The sequence below is a fragment of the Capsicum annuum genome, chromosome 6 (assembly GCF_002878395.1).
Source record: "Capsicum annuum cultivar UCD-10X-F1 chromosome 6, UCD10Xv1.1, whole genome shotgun sequence".
Taxonomy (NCBI): Eukaryota; Viridiplantae; Streptophyta; class Magnoliopsida; order Solanales; family Solanaceae; genus Capsicum; species Capsicum annuum.
The window spans coordinates 200753382-200768382 of record NC_061116.1 but is presented as its reverse complement, the minus strand read 5'-3'; the positions used below and the strand labels follow the sequence as shown (position 1 = coordinate 200768382).

The 15001-nt window shown below is 35.6% G+C and overlaps 1 non-coding gene across 1 annotated transcript; it reads left to right on the top strand.

The window, feature by feature from the left end:
• Positions 1-6906: 6906 nt before the first annotated feature.
• On the top strand, positions 6907-9998 carry LOC107876109. Its single transcript, XR_007056676.1, has 3 exons — positions 6907-7903; positions 8025-8261; positions 9648-9998. It is a non-coding gene; the product is annotated as an uncharacterized LOC107876109 (transcript).
• Positions 9999-15001: the final 5003 nt, after the last annotated feature.

The following is a 15001-nucleotide window of genomic DNA, read 5'->3' as shown; positions in this document are numbered from 1 at the left end:
TCACCTTACCCCTACGCATCCCATGAATAGTCTCTTTGACCTCTTTTACCTTTATACGCATACAATTACTGAAACCAAGACACCCCTTAGATCTCTCTAACTCTCCTAACGCCATGTATTTATCCCCATCATTCAAGAGCCTATGAAAATACAGACGCCACCTTCTCTTAATGTGAATATATTCCACCAATACTCTGCCATCCTCTTCTTTGATGCACTTTATAGGTCAAGGTCATGGGCCTTCCGCTCCCTAGCCTTAGCAATCCTAAACAACTTCATTTACCTGTCTCTCTCCTCTAATCTTGCATACAAGCTTTCAAAAGAAGTTGTCTTAGCTATTGAAATCGCTAAATTTGACTCCTTCCTAGCTAAATAACTCCCTGTTTGCCCTTTTCTCCTCTTCATCCTTACTCTTGACCAACTTAGCATACACCGCCTTCTTTGACTCCACATTCTTTTTAACTTCTTCATTCCATTACTAATACCCCTGGTGATGGCCAAACCGTCCTCTCGACATACCCAACATCTTCCTATTTGTCTCTTTGATGCAATTGAAAACCCTATCTCACATACTATCCATATCCCCCTACCCTTCTACACCCTTAATACCGCCAATTTATCTTTTATTTCCATAGCACTAACTGGAGTCAAGCTACCCTACTTAATCCTGGGTTGACCCTCCCCGCCCCTCTTCTTCTTTCCCTTTCTGATACCGAAGTCCATTAGTAGAAGCCTATGATGGGTCGAAAGATTCTCACTCAAAAAACCTTACAGTCCTTACACATCGCTCTATCCCCCTTCCTAAGTAATAAAAAGTCAATCTAAGTCTTGGCTATACTGTGCTTTGGAAAGTAACCAGGAGATCCTCCTTCTTTGGAAAGAACAAATTTACAACCACCAACCCAATGACCCTCATAAAATCCAAAAGGCCAGCTCTATCTCCATTCCTATCCCCAAACCCAAATCCTCCATTCACATCATCATAGCCTCTCGATAATGACCTGATATGCCCATTGAAATCCCCTCATATAAAAATATTCTTAGAGCTAGGCACACCTCTCATAACCTCATCCAAAACTTCTAAAAATCACCTCTTCTCCTCTTCGTCCAAGTCCACGTGTGGCACATATGCACTATAAATATTTAGAGTTAACCCACCAATGACTAACTTAATAGTAATCAACCTATTTCTAACCCTCTTAAACTCTACTACCTGACCCTTAAGCTCCTCATCTACTTAGATACCTACCTCATTCCTATGCCTCTTGCTTCTTGAGAACGACAACTTATACAAATTCATATCCCTAGCCTTAGAACCTACCCACTTGGTTTCCTAGACATACATTATACTGATCCTCCTCTTTCTTGGAATCTTGGCGAGCTCTAAAGACTTACCCTAAAGGGTCCCTATGTTTCAATACCCTATCCTCAACCTATTAACTCGCACGTCACACTTACCCATATGACCCCTTACCCCACACCCTAAACCATCCCATACACTAAACCAAGACCCCAACCTCGCCCTCTCTCTTACCTCTTAACCTGTAATATACCCCAACTCCCTATGAAATGACCCTCGCCCTACCATCAACCCCCAAAGCCACTACACAGAAAAAAATAGAGTAAAGAAAACAGCAGGTACACGCAAAGCACACTACAATCAAGCACCAGTAAAATAAGTAAGGAGATAATAAATAGAAGAAAGATTAACAGTTAGAAGTCACTTAGATATGCTTAAAGGTCAAGGTCCCCTTTCTTGCTTGCTTTGTTGTTTCTTGGCAAAATTGGAGCAGAAATTGATCGCCAGAATATTATCGCCAAAGATTTGCTGGAATGACGCCAAAAAATAACTGATCTGAAACTCGCCAAAATCGGTGGCCCAAAATCTTGGTTTTTAAGACTCGCCGGAGGGACCACCAGTGGTCCTCGAGTTGAATTCGGTCTGAATGTTAAAAGACCGATCTACCCTTTTTTACTTTCACCGGTGATCAGTGTTGGTCGTTGTCTTCCCTTTGCTGGAAAAAGCATCAGCGACATGACCTTACTGATGAGAAAAGTGGAAAGAGAGAACTGGTAAGAGAGAAAAAAAGAAAAGAGAGAGATAGACACAGGGAGGGAGAGAAAAGGTGGGAATTAACCATTCAAACAAGAAAACCCTTGTATTGAAATGCATATAGGGAAGACAAATTTAAAACCCTGAACCTTAAAATCCCTAAAATACAAAAATTATAATTTGTTAATTGGAAATTTATAGAAAGTTTAATGGGAAGGTTGAAATTGAATAGGTTAGAAGAAGGAGAAAAAAAGCAACAACTCAAAAGACAGCTCGGTGCACTAAAGCTTCTGCTATGTATGGGTTCGAGAAAGGGCCCAACCAGAAGGGTGTATTGTACGCAACCTTACCTTGTATTTCTATCAGAGGTTATTTCCAAGGCTTGAACCTGTGACCTCCTGGTCACATGACAACCACTTTACTAGTTACTCCAAAGCTCCCCTTCCAGAATGATGATTAAATCATTTAAATAAATTATTAATTAAAATTAAACTTACTGCTTCCCCAGGGTTGAAAAGATCAAGACATTTTTTTTTAATCATTTTTTACCGACAACCATCTCAGGATTCTTGGACATGAAACTTCTTCTTGATAGCTCACTTGTTGTCTAAGATAAAGAATGGCTTCAAATGCCCAACCCTATAAAATCATGCCAATAAATTAAAAAAATTATTTAATTAAAAATAAATGAAACATAAAAAATAAATATTTACCATGAAAGCCTATAGAAAACCATATAAGTTGACTGCCTCTGGAGTTAATGAAATCAACAAATATTTGACAGTCATTTTGAAACTTTCATGACCCCAAATATAGTTGTTTAATGCCTCAATATACTCTGAGAGTGCTATTAAACCAAGTGGTATGTTGTTATTAACGCCGGTCGCCCAAAAAATATTATGTACAAACCAAACCAAGCATAATGATTGCTTGTGCTTTCTTGAAAGCCTTTTACTTTTCAACTCTTCTATCAAATTTATGATTTTTAAGCCTGGACCAACAAGGTACAACAATTCATCACCATCACTTGACTTGTTTTTGTTATGAAGGGTGTTTTTTTGTGTTACAATGTGTATAAGTTGAGACGGAGGATAACATTTTAGCCCAGTAACTATGTCAAACTCCTTCTAGACACAAATGGCATGACATAGTAATTTATCCACACCTTACCCATCTTATCTTTATTTTCATACATAAATCAACGTTTGAGAAGATTACTCATCATGGTCATTTGAAAACGAGCATTATTATCCTCCGACAAATTAAGCTATTACCCAAAGTAGTTGCCCTTGGAAGAACCATCCAATTTTTGTTCTCAAAGTATATTTCTGAAGGTATCAAAATATTTTTTCATAGATGACTTTACCACACAATCACCAGTAAAATCTGTGGCATCATCACACTGCATTCTCACAAAAAAACTATCAATACTGAAGGTTTTGACAAATTCTTCAGTGGAAGGGCTATTAGGATCAATATTAGCATTTAGATCATGTTAACTTTTTGAACTAAATTAAACATCTCTTTTGAAGTTTTCCTCTTCCTCTCTTTGTTTACGTGATTGGTTACTCAATGAATCCCACAATGGAAGACTAAGTGAAGGTATAAAAGTTAGTATTACATGATTGCTCTTGTTTATACACTGTTGGTTATGTTCTTACAATTATTAGGTTGAGTTGTTCTATGACCTTACCAATAAATAGTGGCTTGGTACTGATACTATATGCGCTCTCTTTTTGTTGAGTCTAGAGTAAATTCTAGCTGCTCAAATGAGACCTCATCTTTAGATAATGACTAAATTTCAATTTAAGGGTAAGCTTCATCTTTCGAGCAACCATGGGTCTTCTTACCTTATGTTCTTGTCTACTTGTTTCAGACACATACCATTTAGTATTTCTAGTTTTCCAAGTTAAACCCATAGATTGTCTTGTTAGATGTTTTGGATATGATGACCTTCAGTTTCTAGGAGCGTTTTGTACATTTTGACTTTATTCTGTGTTGTTTTAGTTTAGAACTATTCAAGATATTGTTTTGATAATAGGATTGCTTGTTCTTAATTAAAAATGATTAACTATCGGTCGAGTAGATAATTCTCCCATCAGAGGGTTAGTGTGGGTGTCGCTCATGAGGAAATTTGGGTCAATGAAGAAAGAAAGAAAGAAAGACTTTTAAAATTTGTGATCTAAAATGGGTGTAAGATGTTTGTGTGGCTATAAATAATTTTATTAAAGGTAAAACGGATATTTTAAAATTAAAATATTATAAAATATAGAAATATGTTATTTTTTTTGGACTGACTAAAAAGAAAAGAAAGTGATATAAAAAATTGTCACAGTGGGAGTGTTAAACTTACCATTTCAAGATATTGGCATGGCTCAAACTATTGATCGATTTTCAATTAAATATGTTGACACTTAAAACAAATACTAATTAGAAGATTATGCGCCCAGTAAGTGTGTGTGACTATATTGAGAAAATCATACTAAAAATTTCACGTATGAAAATATTAGACTGGTACCAATATAAACATCTATACCTTGTTCCAAACAAGAAAGCAACCCTAACTTTGAGAAAATGAATTTGATTAGAACTTCGTGTTGTAAAATTAAGCTCAAAACAATATAAATATGAAGATAAGAACAACAATATGAGACAACATATATAGAAAGAGGGGAGAAATTTCCTTCTATTCAAGTATGTCTTACAATGGAGAATAACATCTCAATTTATAGGATGAGAAATCACTCGAAAGATCACCAACATTAAAGCCAAATTAATAGATGCATTCTTATCCACAAAAAGGTTTTCATAAAGCCAAATTAATAGATGCATTCTTATCCACAAAAGGTTTTAATGTAACCTAATGGATATGTATTATGTAGATACATATGAATGTGAGAAGTTCATGTATGTGGTATGGACAATCAACTTTAAAATCAATGTATTCATAAAAGTCTACTATTTGTTTAAATTAAAATTGATACAATCTTACTTAAGATAAACAATGTCTCGAGAGAGATTGAATAAATTAGGTATATAGTAGTTGAAAAAGAATTATGTGCATAAATTGATGATAAGATGATTATTCACAATTTTGCATTCAACTATGTGAATTTCTTTATCCTATTTTTGGCTGTTGGTGTTGAAGAAAATTTATCTTAGTGAATTTTTTAAAATCGAGAAAAGAAACAATGGAGTAAGTAGAGGATAATGATGGTGGAAGGAAGAGAAGATTTAGTGAAGTGAAGACTGAGATGAATTCAAAATTTTAAATTTCTAAATTCCTAATAAAATAAATTGATACGTAATAATAATCGCATAAAGAAAAAGGGGAAAATGGAGGGGGGGTCTTGAGTGAGCAAAGAGGATTTATTCAATTTTTGAAAAGAAAAAAAATGAATAGACTGAAAAAAAAATAAGGTAAAACGGTAAAGGAAAAAAAAAAAACTAAGGGATCATTTGGTGTGAGGTACTAATATAAATAGTCGTGGGATAAAATACTAGTCCCGGGATAAAAAATTTGGTACTTTGTTTGGTTTCCTAATTCGGGATAACTTATCCCAATACTAATAAATAGTACTGGATTAAGTAATCTCATACATTTGGTGGATAACAATCCCACGCTAAGTTATACTTGGGATAAAATTATAAAATGATACAATTACCTACCAAATCCTTGATTATCACTATATATATATATATAACCTTACTACTATATGTAAGAGAGATCGTGAGATTTTGGCAATCCTCATATCAATTTTTTTTTCAATTTTATTCATAATTTAAATTTTAATTACTCTACAAATTTTTTTCCATTTTGGTAAATTTGAATAATTATATAAGCTTATTAAATGCTACAAAAGTGATGAGTCATGGAAAAAGAGTAGTGACACCATAAAAATTATTTATACAATCAAATTTAAAATTGATCCAAGGGTTTATTGTCTTTCTATTTTGTAGATATGTTTATTAATCTCATTTCAATTTTTCATTTTTCTAACAAAATTATCATGGACAAGTAATTAAAGTATGTTGACATTCCCTTTTTAACTTAATATATGCTTAATTATTAAATAAAAAAATATTTTTTATATTTAGCTAAAAATATTTAAAATTTTAATTTAAAAAAAATACATTTTGACTCTCCAAATATTGATGATACTAAATAATGTAAAATGAGAGTAATTCTTTTTCACATTTTTTGATGATGAATTTTTTTGACAAAAAATGAAATTATTAATATTTTATAGAATTTAGAACAAAATAAGTAATTCAACATGAAATGTTAAAGCTTCATACATATTTAAAAAATATCAACATAAATTGCTTAACATATATTTTAGGAAAACGAAACTAATAAATTTTAAAAAAATTAGTAACTTTTTAATTTCTTTTGTAAGATTTAATATGAAGAAAAATAATTAAGTTAAATATGATGAAAGATATTTTTGTAAATAAACTATCTATTCTTAAAAAGAATGTAATGCATATTATTTTTAATACCACAAATCAAACAACCATAAAAAGTAATAACAGAATAACTAATCTCATTATAACTAATCACAACATAACTTGTTTTCTACCAAACTTCCCTTAAAAGGACTGATGTTACTACTGGGATTCAGTCTCATATCACCAAGAGGGTCAGCGGGACTTCGATTGGTCATTCACAACCACTGGACCATGGATTGTCTTTGGATATTGGTTCCAATAAGTAAAGTATTATATGTTTAACAATCTTCTAAAAATAATTATAGAATTTAGAAAAATGTTTGGGGGTTGAAACCCTGAGTTTATTGTAGATCCACCCCTGAGTGAAGGCAAGGTGGCGAATGGAGATGCTGGGAGAGGACAAATGTAATTTTAGTCACTGATTGATTGAAAAAGAATTCTTAAATAATATAATAATAAATTAATCACTATAACGTACAATAGAATATTCAGTGTGGACGTTGATGTGTAATCCACCTAAAAGAAAAAACCAAAAAAAATATTAAAAATTCATTTGTCCATATAATTGCAGCTGCTACAAACATACAAATGCTCATATTGGGCACAAGAAGATAAGAAACGAGCCTTTTTTTCCCTTTCACCTTGCTCACACACTAGCTTTTTTATTTGCAAGACAAACGTCTTGCCATGTCAGTGTGGCATATTCTAAGCCCGCCTAATGGACAAACTTATGTCTGATGGCACGTCAGTGTGGCATGTCCACCATGCATAATAAAGATGAGATATCTAAATGATTGTCAAGAAAATCGTCTAATCAACTACCTATAATCTATCTATGTATCCTGTCAATCTTTTTGTATTTTTGGGCCATTATTTTGTCCCATTTAACTCTTCTTTTGCCGTGATTTACAAGAAAAGAAGTGACAAGCCTTTTTATTCTTTCACTCGATCGCATCTAGTTTTTTAAAAAAAAAAAATTCAAGAGGGAGATGGCACAAGAGCAAGAGGAGGAGGATAGTTCTGTCTATACATTGGAAGAAGCATTTACAACAGTTAGATTTGGTAAATTTCAGTATATGATGATGTGTTATGCAGGTGTTGGTTTTATTGTAGAAGCAGCCGAGACCATGATTCTCTCTTTTATAGGACCTTCTCTAAGGTCTCAACGGACACTTTCTCCTACTTAAGAAAGCCTTATCACAACTGTTGTTTTCGTCGGCATGCTTATGGGAGCTATTTTTTGGGGCGTTATCACATACACTTATGGAAGAAGGCAAGAACTTAATCAAAATGTACAAGTTTCTTTTTTTTTTTTTTTTGGTCTAGGAATCAATTTTAACAAGGAGATCAAAACTTCTGCCTTCGAGCGGTGGAAACAGACTCTTGCAGAAATGTAGGGTAAGGCTTCGTATAATAGACCGCTGTGCAATGGCCCTTCCGGACCTGTGCATAGCAGGCTTTAGTGCACCGGCCTGTCCTGGGAATCTATTTTGATCTAATTTCATTGTCTGTTCACCAGGAAGGGTCTTCTAAGTATAGCAATAGTGACAGCAGTGGCTGCAGCACTGAGTACCTTTTCTCAGAATTATAATTGGTTGCTTGCTGTGCGTATGATGGTTCGATTTGGAGTAGGTGGTGGACCTTTATATGGTTCTTGGTTTCTTGAATTTGTGTCTTCACAAAACAGGGTCATGTGGATGATTATCTGTACCGGACTTTGGACAGTTGGAACAATACTGAGGCTTCATTAGCATTGGTACATTACATCCTTTCTTTTTCCTTATATGTCTGTTGTGCAACCAAATTTTTTTTGCTATCTAGAATAACTAGTGTTAAGTTTCGCCAAGTGTAGTGCTTGCTGCTTGGATTAATAGCACTTGGAATCTAATCATCTTCTTACCTTTACTAATACAACTCTTTCTGTTTTTCAATATGCTTTTCTTGATGTTGTTGACATTCTATTTAATCACGCGTCTAAATAATCCCAACTGTATAATGTGATAATCTTCTGTTTCCATATTGACAAAATAGAAGAGGTCCAAGTAATTAAAATCTAGCAATTCTTGGTGACATATATTAGCCAGCACAATCTACTGTCCATTTTCGATGTTGTAAAGGCATTTTTCTACGTTGCAACTTTTAGAACCTTGTGATCTCAATTAAGTTACGAAAATATTATTGACCCATCAGATTTCTTTGTGCATCCAGAGTAGCAAGTATTGAAATTCTGCCATAATCTCATATCAATTGTATAAGCTTACCCCCATATTTGCTGGAGATTAAACCTGAACTTAATTTGTGAAGGACGGGCAGTAAAGAATGTTAAGACTTGGTCACAGGGATCAAAGTTAAAACCCTATAAATTGGTCCTCTCTACCATTAGGGTTACTGCCTCAATGGGACTTTTCCGCCACTCAAGCCTCTCTACCAGGCATTCTTATTCCTAGAACCACCTCACTCTCAAGCCAGATGCATGTATTGAATTTGATAAAAGAGAGGAAACATTAACAGATTAGGATGCAGCTCTCTTCTCCTTCTTAGTTGTTAGTATATGTTTTAACGACTATCTCGTTAAACTTGAAGCGAGTTCTAATTTGGCAAAAGATGATGAAGCTCTAAATTGGTTAATCTTAGCATAGGTACTAAGATTGAAATGTGTGTTTGTGTGTGTATTCTTAAACAAATAATATTGTAATGGATCTAATCATTTGGATCATTTGCATTTTCTAGTTCTTGTGAAGAGAGAAAGAAGTAGAAAATAATGAGGCAAAGGCCTCATTTTGGCATCCTTTTCATGACGTTTGTCTTGGCCTGTTCCGCAATTTTCTATTGGCTGAGTAATGTAGGAATTGCAATACATGACGCCATAGGCATTTGGAGTCTACCAAAACATGTAGTCAACTACTACACATGTTGATTCTGCCACTTTGGCAATGTGATTGAGGCTTATTGTATAATGAGGTTCCATTATTGATTTTCTGATTTTAGTGCTGACTAACCTTCCGAGATGCATCTTTAGTTGTAAAAATGCGAAAGTTATGCTGAATTTTAGGGGGCATTGGATTACTAGAAGCAGATGCTGCTTAAAACCTCTGTCCTCCTGTAGAGACTTCAGTTTGTGATTTTAATGTCTTCTATGCAGATATATCCAACGTCTGTAAGGTCAACTGGTATTGGAGTTGCATCTTCTGTGGTAAGAATAGGGGCCATGTTTTCTCCTATCGTTGTGGTGCAATTGGTAAGAGGGTGCCAACAGATGGCTGCAATTATATCTTTTGAAGCAGTTCTAGGTATATCAGCAGCCAGTGTTCTGTTCATCTCATTAGAGACAAAGGGTAGGGAACTAATTGATTGCTTGTTGTCTAAATGTTTGGACTTGTTTCATTTTACTTGTATTGAAGTTTCCTCTCCACATTGGAGAGGAAAAGAAATGAAACTAGGTTGGTATCATTTTCAGTATGGACGGGTATCTATCTTTTTCCCTTTGTTTGTCTCATGTGCTATTATTCAAAAAATCAACTTCAGTAGTTGTCAATGTGTCTTGGACATACTGTTCAGGCCACTTCATTGAAATATACATGATTGTGCTTCAAGATTTCAGATATTTAGGCGGGTATGACTAAAACTGCAGTCGAAAATGATTGTCCTTGAAGGTCATTAACAGATTCAAAATCATATAAATTAAAACCTTGATGTAATTTTGTTTCATTGATCTTTCAAGATTGGTAAATAAGGGTGATTTTTAGGAAAATTATAAGGAAATGTAGACCAAGCAATTCATTATCTAAATAAATTTAAGGAAAATAATATTCTCTTTGTTCCAATTTATATGACACAATTTTTTTTAGTCAGTCACAAAAAGAATGACACGTTTCTAATTCTATATTTAGTAACAATTTAACTTTAAAATGTCAATTTCAGTCGTAATAAGATGATTTATAGTCACTCAAACAGTTACTGCATATTTTAAACCACAAATTTTAAAAGTTTTTTCATATTACTTAAATATCATGTCTAGTCAAATTATATCATATAAATTGATAGTCAAACTACATCATATAAATTGGGAAGTGTGATTTTTGGAAAAATTTTAGAATTAGTAAACGTATTAGTAATGTATTAGGTATTATTTTATTCAAAATTTGGATGGGGAAAATATAGGTTGATGTGGTTATGAGTTAAGAGTGAAGGATAAAACAATATGACAGTGACCTCCTATAGAGTTCAGTCACGGTCGATCGAATCCTGCAAATTTGAAATTCTTCTGAGTGATTGACAATTCACGTGTTTTATAAAACATTACTAGTAATAAATAAAATGTAAGTTGTCTAGTGTTCTTTTTTGATAGCTTCAACAACAACAACAAACTCAGTGTATTCCCACCTAGTGGGGTCTGGGGGTAAGATGTACGCAGTCCATACCTCTACCTCTAAAGAAGTAGAAAGGCTGTTTCCGATAGACCCCCGGCTCAAGGCACGAGATACCACACAAACACATAGTAAAGCACAGAAGCAGATTACATAACATAAATACGTCACCCATAAGTAATATAAAACAGAGGAAAGCACAGGAAAAGCACACAGATTCGTAATAAAACATGGAACACGGAACACGGAATCATAACAGGAATAAAACCCCCACCAAGTAATTCCCTCCACTAGTGACCCAAACTGGCCCTAGTCCTCTGCTCTAATTCGCGTCCTCCAGCCCTTCCTATCTAGGGTCATGTCCTCGGTGAGCTGTAACTGCTCCATGTCCCGCCTAATCACCTCACCCCAGTACTTCTTCGGCCTACCCCTACCCCGCCTAAAACCATCCAACGCTAGCCTCTCACACCTACGGACCGGGGCATCCATGCCCCTCCTCTTCACGTGTCCGAACCATCTCAATCGGGCTTCCCGCATCTTGCACTCCACTGAAGTCACACCAACCTTCTCTCGGACACTTTTTAATATTTAAATGCTGCCCATTAAAATGACTTGTTATTCTCAGTCCTTTACTGCTATTTTTTTTTCCCTTTACTGCTATTGAGCTTCCATGGATGCTATCACCTTGAAGATCTTCAGGCTCAAGGAAAGTTGAAAAAGAGGCATGTTAAATGGATTTAAATTCTTTGAAAATTTTGTCCATGTAATCCAATGTAATCCAACATAATAAGGGAAAAGAAAATGGGGTAGCCGATGCCTTTGTCAAGAAAGCATGTTTTGCTTTATTCTTTGTCTTCTAAATTGCTTAGTTTTGAATGTTTGGAGGCATTGTATCCCAAAGACTCCATTATTGCTACGATCTTTCGAGATTGTTAAGCATGGGAACGGGAAATGTTGCTTAGGGATCGATCTTCTGTTCTCTATTCTAAGTTTGATGGTTTTTTGTTCTAAGGCAATAGATATGTGTGCCTATGAGCTCATGGAGAGAACTATTTTTGAGAGTGGCACATGATGGGAGATTAATGGTCATTTTGGCATTGACAAAACCATGGGAATTCTAGAGGAACAGTTCTATTGGTCAAAAATGCACAAAGATTTGCTCGAATTTGTGGCCAATGTAGTGAATGTAGAAGTGCTAAATCAAGACTTCTTCCTCATGGTTAGTATACCCCACTCCCGCCCAGCAACGACCTTGGCTTGATAGTTTCATGGATTTCGTTTTGGGTTTGCCAAGGAAACAAAGGAAAAGAGAGAGCATCTGTGTAGTAGTTCAATTTTCGATGATGGATCATTTTATTACCTGTCATGAATGTGGTGATGCTTCCAATGTAGCATATTTGTTTGTTGAAAATTATGTTAAATTGCATGGAATTCCTCAAACCATTATAAGTGATCACTTTTGGAAAGAGTTGTGGGGTAGACTTGGTACAAAGTTGTTTTCTACTTTTTGTCACCCATACACCGATGGCCAAACCAAAGTCGTGAATAGGACTTCGGTCTCTATGCTTCGTGCCGTGGTACGTGGAAAGTTGGCTTCATGGGAGGAACATTTGCCTCTAGTTACATTTTCTTACAATAGAGTTATTCACAAAACTATTGGCATGATACCGGTTGAAGAAGTGTATGGTTTTAATGCACTAGCCCCTTTAGATGTTTTAAGCTTCGGTGGAAGCAAAAGGGTGGAGGCTATGAAGAAGATACATGAAAAGGTGAGGCTTCACCTTGAAAACAAGAATCAAGAGGTGGCTAAGAAAGCAAACAAGGGCTGCTTGAGACTTGTGCTTGAACTGGGTGAATGGGTGTGAGTGCATTTTCGCAAGGAGTGGTTTCCCACTCATAGGAGTACCAAATTGATGCCAAGAGGTGATGGACCACTCCAAGTACTTGAAAGTATCAATGACAATGCCTAGAAGATTGATCTCCCTTTGGAGTATCAAGTACACAACACCTTCGATGTGTGTGATTTTTACCCTTTGATACACTTGATGGTGATGTCTCAAATTTGAGGTCAAATTCTTTTCAAGAAGGAAAGGATGATGCAATCCAAATCGCATCAAAGGCGTTCACCCGAAGTCAAGCTAGGGACCTCCAAAGGACGCAAGGCTTGTTCGTTTGAAAATGGAAGTGTGTGATCATGTGTTCTTGCCAAAGACAGGAGTCCACACCTTGAAGATCGCTTGGAGGGATGAAGGGAAGGCATTGGAAGAAGAGGGACCAAGTGAGGAGCTCGCCAAAATTGACATTGGTTTGCCAAAGTGAATTACCATTGCCAAGGAAGCTCGCCAAAGGGAAGATAAGACAAGAAAACTGTCAAGTTTGGCGATGGGGGAATAAGTTTGTCGACTTGCCATTGAGTTTGGCGATGGGATGTTGCTTGCCAAACTCACCAATTTCAGGCCACTTTTGGGCCATGAGTAGTAATTAGCCCAAGACTATAATAACTAGTTATTTTCTTTCTTTCTCATATTTTGCTGAATATTGTAGAACTCTTTAGAGTGTATGAGCTTGGTGTAAGCTTTTGATTGGATGATTTTGCATAGAAACATTGGTTGCGGGGCGAATTCGATTCCCCTGAGGTCATCATAGGAAGTTGGTGCTTATTGTAGGATTAATCGTTTGAGGTTCTTAGGTTTAATATATCTTTGGGTTGCTTATGATTTCCTCTGTTTGTGTCAATTTAGATCTATACTTTGCTGTCTTTCAATTTCCGTATTGTGTTCTTGTTTCGTGACTTGATTTCTATCAAAATGGCAGCACTACTAAATTTATGGAGAGCATGTGGGGAAGGTGTCATTCCCTCTGTGCCAATTTGGTCTGTTGGTCTACCCTGATGGCTTGGATGCCAAACTAGGACATATTTGTGGTGTCTTATTGGTCTTAGGTGTAGATGGGAAGATGCCCTTATTAAAACATTGCAAGGAATCTTGAATTACCTGCCTTGGCTTTTTGATTGGTTTCTTGGTATGGATTTGGACCCTTCCATCCCATCTTATTGAATCATTGGGTTGGCTAGATAGGGTTTATGCTTTGTCCTTGGGTTAGATTAAGCGAATTTATATACATTTATGATAGCACAGTGGATTTTTATTCTGAAAGTCTTCATGTGTTTATTACTGATCCGCCTATTTAAAAGTTTAGCTGGATGAACTGGCCTTTTTGTAATTGTTTATGCTGCTTAACAGAATTTTCTCTCCTTTTACTTTGCAAGTCCCATTTACTATCTGAACATAACGTGCCTATAAGACCAAGTGTGAACCTAGTGAACTCTGATTCTCCTTCTAGCCACCATTCAAAGCAAATTTAAGGTGAAATTACCAAGGCATGCAACATTTAAGAATCTTTTTAATTCTTCACTTGGGTTGTGCCATGTTGCTGTCTATTTATTCTTCAGCTTACCTTTATGATGACTTTTCTACAAGCTCTGGTTAAACCTTGAACAACTTTTCTGCCCAAAGCCTATTGATGAAAACAGGGAAAATAATTTTTTAAATATCAAAGCCGTTTTCCATTAAAGAATTGATTACTAAAATATTGAAAGATTAATCATATTGTTGCTCTTAGTTTTCCAACTTTTTCTAGTTGGGTTTTCTGTAATGGAACAGCATACCATTTTAAACAGCAGGATATAATTTTATCCCATTATAAGATTTTTTGCCTCATCAGAGATTGCCTTCTCTCAGCTGGCAAGCTTGCTCAGACTTAAACACTAAATTACCTGACTCAGTGAATGCTAAGGTACATAAAATGTTGTTGAATTAGTATGTTTCAAATAATATTTAGCATTTTAAAACTGCACTTTGGCTTTCTAGAGGAAGTATCAGGATTACTGGTGTTCTATCCGTTATCAGAAAATAAAGGTATCAGGCTTATGCAGTCGGCATGAATAGTACCAACAGATTAATTAAGATAGTCTGCTGTACTCATTTATGCTTTTAATTATATGATACGGGCATGATCACGACGAAGATGGATGCATGTGAGTGTGTGTGGAACCCGTCTAAGGAAGTGTGCAAGTGAAGTGTGAAGGGCCTTGGAACACACCAAGGCCGCCCCTTTGGCACACTATTTG